A 7,229-nucleotide genomic window follows, 5' to 3' on the forward strand; every position below is an offset into this window, starting at 1 on the left:
TTTTGAAGGTATTTGTCAACACTACAAACCAAGAATGATTACAAAAGACATAGAAAAACCTTTTAATTTAGACACATACATAAAAGCACGCACACATATATAATACGTACAAATCTTTTAAAACATGTTTCAATTGAAGTAGTATTACATCAATTTCTCTTTCCTTTTCCTTCCTCCTACAGTCCCCAGATACCCTCCCTGCAATCCCTCCTATACCCCCCACCTTCAAGTTGATAGCCTCTTTTACTTGGATAATTATTATTACATATACATACATGTATGTTTATAAGTACAACATGCTGAGTCCAGTTTTTATTTGTGTGTATGTATTTTGGGGCAGAACACTCTGCACTAGACAACCACTAAGGGGGCTCATCCCTGGAAAAGGATAATCTCCTCCCAGAAGTCATTATATATTAATGAAGTTATCCCATGGTGAGCTAATAGTCCCCCAGGAGTCATAGACTATCTACAAAAGCCCCAGTGCCAGTCAAAGGATAATTCTCTTCAAGTTGTTGGGGGTCAAGAGACCACAAAATCAATATAGGCTGATTCTATTGCTCTTTATTGTCTGTCAGAACATGAATTAAGACCTCATTGATGAAGACACCACATACCTTGTTCACAAGATTAGGAGAAATCAAGCTGCCACTGACCTAAAAGCTTTCCCTGAGGGATATCTCTCAAAGTGGTGCAAGGTGTTATTCCAGATGCTAGGGGGAAACATTATCAACAGTACAACTCCTTTATCTAGCTGTAAAACTTGATAACCACAGCAACGACCAGACCAAAAAGACATCCTCAATGGTGCAATAAGGGGACTCATATATTGAATGTGAAATACATCAATCTAATTGAACCTAAATCATCCTCAATTGGAGGGAACTCATGTCTGATACTGTAAACCTAACCATGGCTAGAAAGGGCATAGGCCCTTGAGGAGAACCAACTACTACCACGTAGCTAAATTAATATTGGCTTGAGCTGGTTTCTGAATACTCATCTTCATACTCAAGTAAAGCTTCCATGCCTCATCAAACAAGCTTCCTTTGTAACAGGGGAATATTAGAGAAATTCACACTAGTCAAAAGGCAGAGAACAAGTGATGAAAGCGTGCCAACCCTAAATGAGACATCTGAAGCACAGTCCTCCCGCTGAAGGCTGAAGGAACACTGCAGAAGAGAGGGTGGAGCTATTTTAAGAACCTGGGGACTGGGACAACTAAGATGACAAGGATGTTACTCCTGTAAGCTCTCAAAAATTTAATTGCTTTTTTTTCCTTTTTTTCTTTATTAAGACATTTTCTTTTTCCTTTTTTCCCCCTTTTATTTTATTTTACAATACCATTCAGTTCTATATATCAGCCACGGATTCCCTTGTTCTCCCCCCTCCTGCCCCCTCCACTTCCTCCTAGCCCACCCCCCATTTTCACATCCTCCAGGTCAAAGCCTCCCCCAAGGACTGAGATCAACCTGGTAGACTCAGTCCAGGCAGGTCCAGTCCCCTCCTCCCAGACTGAGCCAAGCGTCCGTGCATAAGCCCCAGGTTTCAAACAGCCAACTCATGCACTAAGCACAGAACCTGGTACCACTGCCTAGATGCCTCCCAAACAGATCAAGCCAATCAACTGTCTCACCTATTCAGAGGGCCTGATCTAGTTGGGGGCCCCTCAGCCTTTGGTTCATAGTTCATGTGTTTCCATTTGTTTGGCTATTTGCCCCTGTTCTTTATCCAACCTTGGTTTCAACAATTCTCACTCATATAAACCCTCCTCTTTCTTGCTAATTAGACTCTCAGAGCTCCACCTGGGGCCTAGCCATGTATCTCTGCATCCAGATCCCTCAGTCATTGCCTTTAGAAGATCTGCAATGACCATATCAGTCATACCAACATGAACAGAGAAAAATTTCACAGTGCCCCTAAAGATCTACAGGAAGTCAATGGCTTCTGAGGAAGGGATAATAAGTTTTCTTCAGAGATGAGCTCTAATGCTAAGTAGTCAGCCATAAACATATGCACATGTAACACTAACTGTACTCAGCAGGAGAATCTCTATAATATCATATATATTCTAGTAGGTTATATATGTATATATCACATATACATTGTGATATATATAACTCTCACATTATATATATATATATACATATACATACATACACACATATATGTATATCCAATGATTATAGGAAAAGATCATGAATTTGAGAGGGGATTAAAAGACACAAGAGGAATAGAAAGAGGAGTAGATATGATTCAATAACAAAGAAAATGTACAACCAGATAACTCAGAAAACCATCCCGTAGTTATCTCTCGAGTATCTGTGGTGATCACAGAAAGTGAAATTCCTGAAAAATGGCTTCTGGATGACTTAGAGAGTTTCTGTCACTTATTAATCACTTTTTTCTCTTCTTTCCTGCTTTCTTGTTCACCTTCCTCCACCACTGATAAAGCATTTGTCATGTTGAATGCATGAGGTGGCAGCTGGCGTCGAAGGAACAGGAACACTTCATCCAGTTGCCATGCTTTCCCCTGAAGACAAGACCCTCACTGACAGAGCTTCCATTCCCCTGCCTCCAAAGGCTTCGATTTTGTGGACTGCTCTGCCAAGAACTCCCTGTTACTTCTCTTTCATTGCGTTTTCATTGTCCTGGCCCCATGTTGTGCCATGCCAAACACTGATGCCAAAAGCAAGAGGTCCAGTGGAAGAGAATTCATGCCCACAGAGCCCCAGAGCCCCTCTACTGAGGAGCCCTTGACAGCCTGGCCAGGGTGGAATGAATTTTCACCAGCAGCTGCAGCAACAGTTCATGGCCCTGTGAGAATGTGACATCTCACTCTTTCATTCAAAATGCTTCCTGCTCTGTGCTTATTTCACTCGGCTGCCTCCGGGACTCAGATGCTTTCATAGAATTGATGCACACCCCTGGGAAATTTATTTGTCCTCTGATATCATCCATGCTAATGCTCCCCTCCATTAGCTCAGATAATCAAGAGTTGACTATACATAGAACTGTGGGGGATTACAAAAGCACTTATAATCTAATGAGAGAGCAGAAAAGACAGAGGGATTTTTACAAAAGGGAGGGCTACAAATATATACATAAACCAGCTCCTATTGCTTCAGCTAAGCATGGGAATTAAAGGAGACATGCTAGTAAATGACTAGAATAGACACCACTAAAACTAGAACCATGTGTACGTGTCATTATGTGATAGTAAGCAAAATGTTATGAAAAGACGCCATGGTATAGAACAGAGCTTTCTGTGGGAAGGAAGTCAGGTAGAGGCCAATCTTCCTAGTTGACTCTGATCTCTCTGACAACTAATTTTAAAATGACTATAAACCATCTTGGGCCCACACGAAAACAAAGGCACAAGGCAGGACCACTTGCCAAGATCAGCAGAAGTAGCCCATCCATAATATATTACAGGCAGTGCTGTGGCTTGGAGATGGTTTATATGTTATCTTCCAAAGACTCACTTGTCTGAAGCTTGCTTACCAGCATGGCAAGGTAAGGCAGGGCAGCCCATTCAAGCAGTAAGGACTTACCAAGAGGTCTTTAGGTCACTGAAGCCACTGCTCGTGGAAAGAACTAAGGTGATTCTGATAGGACCCATGTTAGTTCTCAGGAGAAGGTCATTAGGAAAGAGCAAGAGCAGCCCCTCCCAGGTTTCTGAGCTCCTGACTCACACCACTATCTTGCTCACTTTCACAGAAACTTCAGCATCAAGCCAGCACAGAGCTTCCCAAAGGGGTCTAAGTGACCCTCTTTTTTAAAATAAAGCTCCTGACTCAAGTGTTATGTTGTGGCAGTGAAAATTAGGCAAATGGAAGCATTTACAGATTGAACATTGATAAACCATTCAAGTTCATACACAAGTGTACAGACTCAATTAATGTTGGCAGCATGTATCCCTAAAAATGCTACAATTCCTCACTTTTGCTGGATACTAAGCCTGTTCAATACTTCTTTTCCCTGTTTTATATAAAGTCATAGACAATGCCAGTGCCATGAAAGTGATTTGATTAATTTTCTAGTATATTAAATTTCCTATTTGGTAGAAAATAGAAGGATATGGTATTAGGGTTTTGAGCTATAAGTTAAATGAAGTAACAGTAGCAACTACAACAGTGAGGATCGTTGTTCAATTTTGGTTTTGGTAAGGTTATGGAATTAGTATATGGTTCTTATAAAATGGAAACTTATAAAATAAATGCTATTTTTCTCCTTTTCATTCATGGCTATGAGATGGTCCATATTCACAGAGAGAGTTGTATCGAATCCCTCTACGATGGTGTCCTCCCAAAAGAATGTTTGGAATTATTTTCATGAAACCATTTTGAAGAAAGACTGAGGGCAAACACCTGAGGGCATCCTTTGGTAAGAACAGTATAGCATATTTACTGGGAGCTAGCTTAACGTCTGACAGTCCCATCATCACAGCAATAGGTTTCTACCTCTAGGAACAACAAAAACCCTGCTGAAATTATGATAATTTATTAAACAGGATGAAAATATCCAATTCAAGCAGAAAAAAAAAGCTGGTCTTGGATGAGATGCCGGAAGATGAAGTGAACACTGGGGTTCTCTTACAGAAGAAGCACCCATTTGGAACCTCTGTTGTAGTCTAAATAGGAAGATAAAGAAGAGTATTAATCTCCAGCAGACGTGACTCTATAGTCATATTTCTTCCATAGCGATTAGAAAACTCCAATAATCCAGTCTCATTAGGCAAAGGTGGGATCAATCTAAAGTTTTCACGGGGGACTCATTACACCTCCACACACAAAAACTTGCTCTCTTAATTAAAATAGAGCAGACTTGTGTTGTCATCTATGAAGCATTTGAAGAGATGGGAAGACACTGAGAGTGAGAGTCCACTCTCAGAAATAACCTGTTAGCGTGGCAGAGTCTGTCATGGAAACACTAGTCTGAGTCTAAAATGTCAGAGTAGAGGCAGAGTTACAGAAGGGAGAATCAGCGGCAAAAAGGAGCATGCTAAAGATGTGGGTCACAGGCTGCTACACTTGCTAGAGATGTGAGTATACTCTCTTTGCAAACTCCACCCCAGCAGCATGCTACACACTGCTGTGCTGAGGAGGAAGCTAGCAGTGGTCAGCTTCCCCTCTTGAGTACCATCTCCTAAGAGTGTTCAGAACTGTTTACAGTCATCAAAAGAGGCCCAGTGCTGAGGGCTACAGCTGACTCTCACTCTGTAAGAATGTGTCCACCAAAGGAAGGCTAAGGACAAACACTTAAGCGATTGCTTTGGTGATAAGAGGACACAAATCAGTGACATTCTCAACAGGGGAGTATAAAATGTGTTAACACACACACACACACACACACACACACACACACACACACACACACACACTTCAACAGTCTCAAGAGTCGAAAGGAAACCATTGTTGGTGCTGGGAGGAAAATGAGACATGCTCTCGAAGCCCTGGAAGCACCAAGAGGCTTGTTTCCCTGGGACCTTCTTAAAGCTGCATTTCTTCAGACATTTAAAAGCAGCAAAGATGCAGCTGCATGGTAATTGTATGTGTGCTTATAATATTTTGTGTTAGTTTTCTCAGAGCTTCATGACTTTAAAATTATGCTAATTTCATTTTTTATTTTGACATTCTACTATGGATGTAATATCTCATTATAATTTTAATTTGTTTTTCTCTAATGACTAATGATGTTGATCTCTTTGCATGTGGTTTCTAACTGGGTCCTCTTTACTAAGATATCTGCTTACAGCTTTGCCCATTCACCAGATGGATTGTCTGTTTAGTCTTGAGCTTGTGGACTCTTCATGCAACATTCCAGATACAGCATTTCTGTCAAATATAAACTTTGAAACTGTTTCCTTGGAGTCTGTAGTCTGTCATTCCTCCTTTAATTGGAATATTTCCCAAAGAAAAAGTTTGAACACTTTTATTTCAGTTTAGGACTTTTAGTATAAAGCATTTGTGTTTCATGTCATCTAAGAATTCCTTGTGTAGTCCTAGATCCCAAACATGTTCTATCAGTTTACATTTAACCTGTAAGTATCATAACATTTGAAGTTCACATCTTGTAAATGACATACAGCTTTTCTTTCATGCTGCCAAATTCTTACTTATACATTAATACTATTCATATTTAAGATACTTATTGATATGTTATGGCTCACACCCAGTATACTTTGTTTTGTATTTATTGCCTCCATTTCTTTTGCATTCATTTGTTTTGTATTTTTTGTCTCTTTTTTTTTCTTTGCAGTGGATCAGTTTAATATTTTCTTGGGATTCAATTTTAATTTATATATAAGAATATTGTTCTTTGAATTTTCTTAATGATAACTTCCCCTATCCATGCAGGAGTATGACTGACGTAACATCCCAGTCCTGTCCAGAAGATGCCGTTTCACAGAAGCCTTTTTAGTCCTCTGGCTCTTACTACCTTTCTACTGTCTCTTCCATAATGTTCTCGGAGCCTTGAGTATAGAAGTTGTGTCATAGATGTTCTCTTCAGATATGGACATAGTTCAAGGTCATTTCGTCTCTGCACTTTGACCAGCTGTGGTAATAGTCTCTATCTGCTGCAAGTGTCTTAGATGAGAAGTGAGGGTGGCACTTTTCTATCGGTATCTTAGTTATGGCAGCTCCTGCTGTGAAGAGCCACCATGACCATGGCAACTCTAATAAAGGAAAACATTTAACTGGGGCTGGCCTGCAGTTTCAGAGGTTTAGTTCATAATTGTCATGGTGGGAAGCATGGTGGCATGAAGGCAGCATGGTGCTTGAGAAGGAGCTGAGAGTTCTACATCGGACTGGTAGACAGCAGAAAGAGAATGCCACACTGATCCTGGCTTAAGCATCTGAGACCTCAAAGCCTGCCCCTCCTAAGCACGACATCTACCTCCAACAAGACCACATCTACTCCAACAAGGCCACAATCCCTAACAGTGTCACTTTCTATTGGCCCATGAGGAATGTTTTTTATTCAAACCACTACAATGGGTATAGGAATAAATATTTAGAAGGCAGTTGGCAGTTATCAATTTATTAAAAGAGGTAGGTTCTCCTCGAGTCTATGGCCTCTCCAGCAATAGATTTTTTTTGGATAGTTTTTTAATTGGACATTTCCTGTCTGTTCCCAAATACCTGGCAGCCACTTCCCAAATTACCACACAAACATATTAATTATAAATGTCCGGCCAATAGCTCAGGCTTATTACTAACTAGCTC

This window comes from Peromyscus leucopus, chromosome 2, assembly GCF_004664715.2.
Source record: "Peromyscus leucopus breed LL Stock chromosome 2, UCI_PerLeu_2.1, whole genome shotgun sequence".
Classification (NCBI taxonomy): Eukaryota; Metazoa; Chordata; class Mammalia; order Rodentia; family Cricetidae; genus Peromyscus; species Peromyscus leucopus.